Below are 9,453 nucleotides of genomic sequence, written 5' to 3'. Positions count from 1 at the left end.
GGCAGTGGAGGGATCCAACTTCCAAGTAGCAGCTCTTCACACCTAGGGCACCATTGATATCCCATGCCAATGATGCGGCCAAAAAATTGGGAGCTAGCGCATGGTGTGAACACCTCTACATCCAAAAAGATGTTGATCGATGAGATAAATAGATTCCAACATATATAAGAAGGAGTAAAAGGAAAGAAAGTCCTCCCAACTCCTCCCATGAAGGATATTATAACACAAACTTTGCCCACCATCAACCTTCTGAGTTCGTTATGTACGAGGAGGAGGCAGCTAGATTCAACAATACATGATTTAGAAGCTGGATAGAAACTGCATAAAGAGAAAGGATGGGAGCCAATAAGTTCAAAAAAGAATCTCAACTCCCAAGGGAGATCAAAGAAGAACCTCTCCCAAGGGAAAATGGTCTTGACAACATGGGGATAGGTAGGTCGGGGTTATGCTTTGAACCACCCCTGATAAACACCCACGAACGCTCTAGGAAACTAAAAAACACAACAATACCCTTCTACAAAGAACAACCAATCCCTGAAAGCTTTGATGCCAATGGTTGTGAGGGCGAAGAAACCTACAATGTAACCTAAGTGATTCGAATCTAGGGAGGAGTACCTAGTAAGGTTTTATGTTTAATATAATGAATCAAAGAAGTTGAATTAGTTAGTATCCTTCTATGTTTATAATGTAATGAATCAAAGAAGCCACCTGAGCTAGTTTCCTAATGTATTGAAATTTTGTTATCTGACATATATGAGTATCATTGGACCATGGAGGGCTTAATCTACTTGGTATGTCATTCAAATTGCTTATGAAATTCACGTGCTCTCATTGCCAATGGCATGTGCAAAAAAAATAGGGACTAGTCAAAAGTGCTTAGCCAGATGAATCTTGTCATCCGCTTGTGGGGTAGGAGACCAGCATAAAAATGTACATATATATATGTATACCAAAGAACTAAGGCCCCCCATCTATAGGCCTCGATGGAAGAATGTTTCAAGTTTGTAAGAATTAGCTATCCTTACAAACCTCGAGAAGGTTAGCGGGTCCCCGAGGGCCCCCATAATATATATATATAAATAAGAAGAAGAACCTCACAAAGGGTCCTTAATATAAGTCTAGATCTACTAAAGTTGACTAGCCAAAAAATAGTCTCAAAGAAGACACTTGAAAAAATAGTACTATGCCTAACAAAAAGAACGACACATCTCGAAAAAAATTAACAAGAGCGCACAAAAAAATATAAAAAGATGGAAAAGACCCAAGGGGTTAACGTGTCCTTATACAAGCAGTCAAGATGCATCGATAGACACTAACCAAATGCAATAAGAGGTCAGAAATGGAACCCCTATAAAATAAAGGAGTGCTTAAAAGAAGCCCAAATGGATAATAGGAAATAAAACTTTTCCTTCAAAAAATAAACATGGAACATAGAAGGAATTGCAAAAGTGACTCACCAAAAGTGAATGGCTTGGAGAAACCTAACATGTACAATAAAGTAACTAGTAGTGTAACCAAATCAATATAAGCAGATAGAAGCTTCCCGTTCAAGAGACCAAAAGATTGGACAAGAGAAAACTTCATGGTCTTCCTCAATGAGCATTCCATTCAGCAGCCTTAGCAACAACATGCTCGCAAAAGGAGAAGAAGTCAAAGCCTGGATTCTACTTCCACACCCCACATAGAGTGCGCTCCACTGACTTGTATTCAACCTTTGCCACTTTCGATTCGAGAGAACTAATCCTCTTTTGCAACATGAGGACCTTCGCTCCTGATTTATTTTTACTCTAGGATGAAAAGGATGCCTTCGCTAGGGCCTCCTCCATCTTGTGTGTGGCCTCAAAAAGTTGGCTCTCAAGCTTGAGAACCCTAGCGGCAAGCCAGTGTTTCTCTGCCCTGGTTGAGGATAATTCTTTTGTCGAAGATACTAGGCATTGGGCCACAAGAGAAGTTTGCAAAAATAAATTGAAGTGCAATAGGATAAAAGGTAAAAATACAAGCAACCATATATGCAAGGACTCATGCACAAAGAACCCCAACAAAACTTACCAAGGTAGGTGAACGCAAAAGCGTGTCTCAAAGCTTGTATTCGTCCTCCATTCGTATTAAAGCTTACCAAGGTAGGTGAACGCAAAAGCGTGTCTCAAAACTTACCAAGGTAGGACTCATATTAAAGTTTTGAAGAGCCCTCCATTCGTCCTCTGAAATTTCCTCTGCAGACCGAGCATACCTATCCATGAAATGAGCCACCATATAGCTTTCCTATGACACATTTTTCATCCAGGGACCTCCAGACACACGTGAATAGATGAACCACTGGCCGAATGTAGCGGAGATGCTGAAGTACATGGTGGCGGGCCTCCAGAGATGCCATGATAAGGGAATTCGTTGGGAGCGACATTAAACTCGTCATAGGAGGGAAGGGCAAAGTGTCCTCGGTTGGAAGGCGACGCTCATGAATTAGAAGCCATATTTTGGTACACAGAAGCAGGAGTCACCCAACCCCTAGAAGCAAGAGACACACGAGTCGATCGCTTTAACTTGGGAGAGGGCTCATCCTGGACCCAATCACCCTCTTCATTAGAGGAATCTGGGCCCATTGGAATTTCTTTTTTCTTTCGACCAGTAATATTCCATAACAAATTGGGATAAGAGATGCTCAAAAGACCATAGGAATTAAAGATCACCATAGAAAAAATGTAGGCAACCATCTTCTTCATAGCATCAACGTCAACCAAGTTCTTGACGTAATTAAGTTGTTGAGCAGATATATTGGGTGTTCGAGGTCCCCTGATTCACCAACTCAATTGTTCGCCGAAAAACAACAATAATAATAGTGTAAAGGAAATAAAAGAGAAAGGAAAAGTGATGCTTACTTGGGGAAGTGTGAAAGGACTCGCGAACCGTAGGAAGGCATTTGGCGAAGAAGTCATGTTTGTTAGGATTAATGCCCTAAAAGCATGTAAAGGAATTTTATTGATTAAATAAAAGTACAATCTTATTATATTTGAATGTTATAATTATTATTTGAATAATTTATATTAATATCAAGAAAATTCTACATTCATTTATGAGGATATGATCTTGTAATAGTACGAGAGAATTAAGATTATATATGATGAATAAAATAGTCAGTAACATATTAAAGTAAGGAATATTTAATGAATGACTACGAGTATGGTTTACAAAGCATACGGGATGCAAGTGATCTAGAATCAGATTACTGATGTGGATAGAAATCTTGATATAGGTGCATTTTATAATAGAGATTATATATGACAGGGCCGATGAGAATTAATTATCTTTATAAACTTAGCATTTGACATAAAGATTTAGTTCTTATCATAATTGATGATCATTTGTAGATCAGTCTATATCTTGAGTATTCATGAACTCCTATTTGTGTTTATTGGATCTTTTGATTCACTCGTTAAGGTTTCTTAGTAGAATGAAGGTAATAATTTTTATTTTGGGGATTTAATATCATGAATAGCTGGTGTTGTACCATAATTTCAGCACAATTCCTTTACTCTGCTCGGGTAGAGCTGACAAATAAATATACAGAGAAATGACCAAGGAAATGATATATGTTGTATTATCCACGTAAGCAATACAAGAGGCTTTCAATTAGCTCGTGGAAGAAGTTTTCTGCCGATTTCAAGAGAGCATTCAAGGCTTCCCAGATAGCTCGGATCAAGGTTGATTCATTGCTACTGTATAGCAACAACCTGGCGAACCGTTGAAGGCATATCTAAGTAGGTTTGCCAATGTCGCTGCACGAACTAGAGATGCCGACGATAGCTCCAAGCTCGTTGAAATGAGGACAGGAATCCTTGTTGTAGGCGACTTGTGGCAAGAATAGAGAAAACGAGTTAATAGTGTGGACGAGTTCTTGTCACGAGCTCAGAGATGGGTTAACCTGGAAGAGGCACAAGCTTCTGTTGCAGGAACCAGCCAGATCTCGGTCAAGCCCGTTGGAGCGATAACGGATGTTGCAGCTACAACTCAAACAGTTACCCAGAATAACCAAGGGGGAAGTAATAAGAGGAAGGGAAATGGTGAGGGCGACCAGAGCAGAACAAAGAAAAATAATTAAGGGGAAAAATTCAAGCATGTTTAAGCAGCCTATACCAACCTCATGGATACTGGGGAGCGCATTTTCATAGCCAATTCTACTCGCCTTCCACGGAAGAAGCCAGGACCACTGAAAAACCAAAGAGCAAAGAGAGATCCTTCGAAGTTTTTCTGATTTCACAACGAAATCGATCACAACACTGATCACTGTAGACAGCTGAAGGATGAGATCGAGACCCTTAACAAGGCAGGACCTTTGGCCCAATACACCCGAAATCGAGTGGTCCCTTGTCAGCCCGCTAGACAAAACCCTCCGTCAGCTCCTGAAACTCCAATGAATCAAGCTGGAGTTCAAGTGAATCAGGACGACCCTCCTCTGATAATAGAGGGAGATATAGCCACCATTTCTGGAGGACCCCATCGGGCAAACACAAGCAGAGGTGCCTAGAGGAGTTACAATAATGAACTAAAATCCGATAACGGAATGGAGTTCATCCCAGAACAGTGGTTATCAAAACAACAGCAATTGGAAAAATGACCAATCATATTTATAGAAGAGGATGCTAGTCATGTCCACTTCCCACATAATGATCCTTTGGTCATAACCGTTCAGTTCACCAATCGAAGAGTACAGAGGACACTAGTAGATAACGGGAGTTCTGTGAATCTTCTTTTTAGGTCTACCTTGGAAAAGATGGGGTTGTCTGTAACAGAACTGAAGGTGACCTCAATGATTCTATACGGATTTTCTGGTGAAGGGTTTACTGCCATCAGAGTGATTGAATTAGTGATAACATTGGGAGAAGGCTCACAAACTGTCTCCAAGTTACTCAAGTTTGTTGTGATCGACTGTCCAACTACATACAATGCAATTTTGGGTCGACCTACGTTGATGGCATTTGAAGCCATAACCACTATCCACCACCTAGCAATCAAGTTCCCCTCAGCTACGGGGATATGTACCATCAGAGGCGATCAACTTGCTTCCAGGGAATGCTATAGAATTTCTATGAAGGGAAAATCACAATCCGGGCAGCATGCTATGGCCATAAGTGATGAAGGTGAGGATTCCCAGGAAGTGGAAGACACTTGTGGGATGGAAGAACCTCAAGAAGCTAAGGATAGCGATGTCGTCCCGCGTGATGACATTGACCCACGAATGGATGAGGAAAAGTCAGAGCTCCTGGCCATTGAGGAGCTCGAGGAAGTAAGTATAGTTCCCAAAGGGGCTTCAAGAGTTGTTAAGAAAAAAGGAAGAGGGAACTGGTCAATTTCTTGCAAAAGAATCTGGACGTCTTCACTTGGTCACATGAAGACATGGTGGGAATAAGCCCGAGTGTAATCATGCACACTCTAAACTTTGACAAGAATGTGCTTGCAAAATTCCAAAAACAAAGGCATTTGGGAACAGTCCGAGCTGAAGCACTGGAGGAAGAAGTAGCTTGACTGTTAAAGTGCGGATTTATTCATGAAGAAAAATACCAGATCTGGGTTGCCAATCCCGTGCTGGTCCCAAAGCCAAATGGGAAATGAACATACATCAATTTCTCCGACCTAAACAAAGCTTGCCCCAAGGATTGCTTCCCATTGCCAAGGATTGATCACTTGATAGATGCCACGGCTGGTCACCAGCTCATGTCCTTTATGGATGGGTGTTATGGATATAACCAAATCGCGATGAATCCTATGGACCAAGAACATATTGTTATAACAATCTCTCCATATTGTTATAAAGTCACGCCCTTCGGGCTGAAGAATGCCGGAGCTACCTATCAATGATTAGTCAACAAAATGTTTGTTGATACGAGAGGAATATGGAAGTGTATGTCGACGATATGCTTGTCAAATCCAAGACTGTCGGTAACCATGTATCTTATCTGAAAGAATGTTTTGAGATCTTAAGAATGTATGGTATGAGGCTGAATCCCTAGAAATGTACTTTCGGAGTAGTATCGGGAAAATTTCTGGGGTTCATAGTCAATGCGAGGGGGATAGAGGCAAATCCAGATAAGATCAGACCACTGTTAGAAATTCCCTCACCCAGCTTGCGTAAAGAAGTTCAAAGCCTGACTGGAAGGGTGGCAGCTATGAATCGTTTTATTTCGAAATCCACTAACAAGTGCTTGTCATTTTACAACTTGCTAAGGGGAAATGAGAAATTCGAATGGACTAAGGAGTGCGAGCAGGCATTCCTCAACCTACAAACACACTTGGTCGAGCCCCAATATTGTCTAAGCCTATGTTTGGAGAGCCTCTGTTCCTTTATTTGGTCATAGCGAAAAATGCAGTCAGTGCTGTGTTACTTCGAGAAGAAGACCGTGCTCAAAAACTAGTGTATTACATACGCAAGAGACTTCTCAGAGCTGAATCACAGTATCCACTGATGGGAAAGATGGCATTCTGTCTGATATTGGCTTCTAGGAAGCTCCAACCATATTTCCAGTCCCATTCAATCAACGTCATGACCGACTAACCTTTAAGGAAGGTATTGGAAAAGCCTGAAACGTCAGGACGTCTTTTAAAATAGGCAATTGAACTCAGCCACTTTGAGATGTTGTATGTGCCATGGAACTCAATCAAAAGTCAGGCCCTTGCTGATTTTGTGGCTGAATGCACCAGATTTTAGGAGGAGCTTTTGAAGGAACCAGTGCAAGAGTTGTGAAAAATATCCGTAGATGGATCATCAAACGAGAATGGATCAGGAGCTGGGATCATATAAATCTCCCCAAAAGGGCATCGATTCCATACATCTTTGAGATTTGGATTCGAAGCATCTTACAACGAAGCTGAATATGAGGCCATACTGGCTGGACTAAGAGTGGCGAAGGAGCTCAAAGAGAAGGTCGTCTAGTGTTTTAGCGATTCTCAGCTCGTAGATAATCAGGTGTTGGGGGAGTATCAAGCTCGAGGCAACAGGATGGCGGCTTACCTAGCTAAGGTGAAGGGGGGGCTATCCTAATTTGAGTACAGTACTGTTGAAGAGATTCCTCGCGAGCAGAACTCTAATGCTAACGCTTTGGCAAGGCTTGCCACCATCAAGGAAGCTGAGACTTTGAATGTCATGCTAGTTGAGTTCTTGGAGAGTTCGAGCATAACAGAAATAATTATAGAGGTCGAGATGATCGACACAAGACCAACTTGGATGACCCCCATAATGGAATACCTCACAACAGGAAGGCTACCTGAGGAAAGAAAGGATGCAAGAAAAGTACTCTATCAAGCTCTGGGGTATGTGATAGTGGATGGTACATTATACCGACGTGGTCATTCATTGCCTCTCCAGTTCTGATTTGAGAAAACTAATTCTCTCTTCAAACATGAGGACCTTCACTCCTAATTTCTTTTTACTCTTGGATGAAGAGGACGCCATCACTAAGGCCTCCTCCATCTTGTGTGTGGCCTCGAAAAGTTGGCTCTCAAGCTTGAGAACCTTAGCAGTGAGCCGGTCTTTCTCTGCCCTGGTGAGGATAATTCTTTTGTTGAAGACACTAGGCACGGGGCCACAAGAGAAGTTTGCAAAAAACATTGAAGTGCAATAGGATAAAAGATCAAAATACAAGTAACCATATATGCAAGTACTCATGTACAAAGAACCCCCACGAAACTAACCAAGGCAGGTGAATGCAAAAGCGTGTCTCAAAGATCTTTCATATTAAAGCTCTAAAGAGCCCTCCATTCACCCTCTGCAATTTCCTCGGCAGACCGAGCATACCTATCCATTAAAGGAGCCACCGTATAGCTTTCCCACGACACATTTTTCATCTTGGGAACTCCGGACACACATGAACAGATGAACCGCTGGCCGAATGGAGCGGAGATGCTGAAGTACACGGTGAAGGGCCTCCAGAGATGCCATGATAAGGGAATTCGCTGGGAGCGACATCAAACTCGTCATAGGAGGGAAGGAAAAAGTGCCCTGGGTTGAAAGGCGATGTTCATGAATTAGAAGCCATATTTGGGTACACAGAAGCAGGAGTCACCCAACCCCTAGAAGTAGGAGACACACGAGTTCATCGCTTTAACTTGGGGGAGTGCTCATCCTGAACCCAATCACCATCTTCATTAGCAGAATTTGGGCCCATTGGAATTTCTTTTTGCTTTCGCTCAGTAATATGCCATAAAAATTTGGGATAAGAGATGCTCAAAAGATCATAGGCATTAAAGATCACCATAGCAAAAATGTAGGTAGCCATCTTCTTCGTAGTATCAACGTTAACCAAGTTATCGACGTAATTAAGTTGTTGAGCATATATATTGGGTGTTCGAGGTCCCCTGATTCACGAACTCAATTGTTCATCCAAAAACAACAGTAATAATGACGGAAAGGAAATAAAAGAGAAAGGAAATAGTGATGCTTACTCCGGAAAGTGTGAAAGGACTCACGAACCGTAGGAAGGTCTTTGGCGAAGAAGTCATGTTTGTTAGGATTAATGCCCTAAAAGCATGTAAAGAATTTTTATTGATTAACTTAAAGTACAATCTTATTATATTTGAATGTTATAATTATTATTTGAATGATTTATATTAATATCAAGAAAATTCCACATTCATTTATGAGGATATGGTCTTGTATTAGTACGAGATAATTAAGATCATATATGATGAATAAAATAGTCAGTAACATATTAAAGTAAGGAATCTTTAATGAATGACTACTAGTATGGTTTACTAAGCATACGGGATGCAAGTGATCTAGAATCAGATTACTGATGTGGATAGAAATCTTGACATAGGTGCATTATATAATAGAGATTATATATATTGTTGGTGAAAAACTGTGTCAACAACTGGGAACATAATTTACAATAATGGAATCCATATTTTGCTAAGGGATTGAATACTGGTTCCCTTAAGGGTTAATTCTATAACTTAATAGTTATTGGGCTTAAATATGTAATTTTATTATAGATTAATTTTTGGCTAGTGAATTAATGGTACTTATGGATCAAGAGGTAATTAGAAGGGTAAAATGATAATCTTGACCAACTCTTATTAACAAACAAATAAATGGAGGACAAAACTAAATTTATTGACTATATAGTTGGACTACAAGAACAAACTCTGTAAATATAATTCTATAAATACATAGAGTTCAATTTTATATTTATAGTTTAGTAATCATGGAATTAATAAATAATACTATTATATTAAAGAGTTTAATTAATAATCTAGTTTATTGGTGCTTCGTATTATAAAAAAATGCAATTTCCTAGGATACACACCTATGAAATTGATACAAAATAGAGTAAAGAATATAAACTTACATATACGCAGCGGAACTTGAACAAGTCCTTCCTCCAATCTCTCTAACCCTTGATTCTTTTCTGTAGCAGAGTATTATCAAGAGATTGAACTAAATCAGCAACACAGTCTTCCTCA

The sequence above is a fragment of the Humulus lupulus genome, chromosome 6 (genome assembly GCF_963169125.1).
Source record: "Humulus lupulus chromosome 6, drHumLupu1.1, whole genome shotgun sequence".
Taxonomy (NCBI): Eukaryota; Viridiplantae; Streptophyta; class Magnoliopsida; order Rosales; family Cannabaceae; genus Humulus; species Humulus lupulus.
This window is presented reverse-complemented; position numbering follows the sequence as displayed.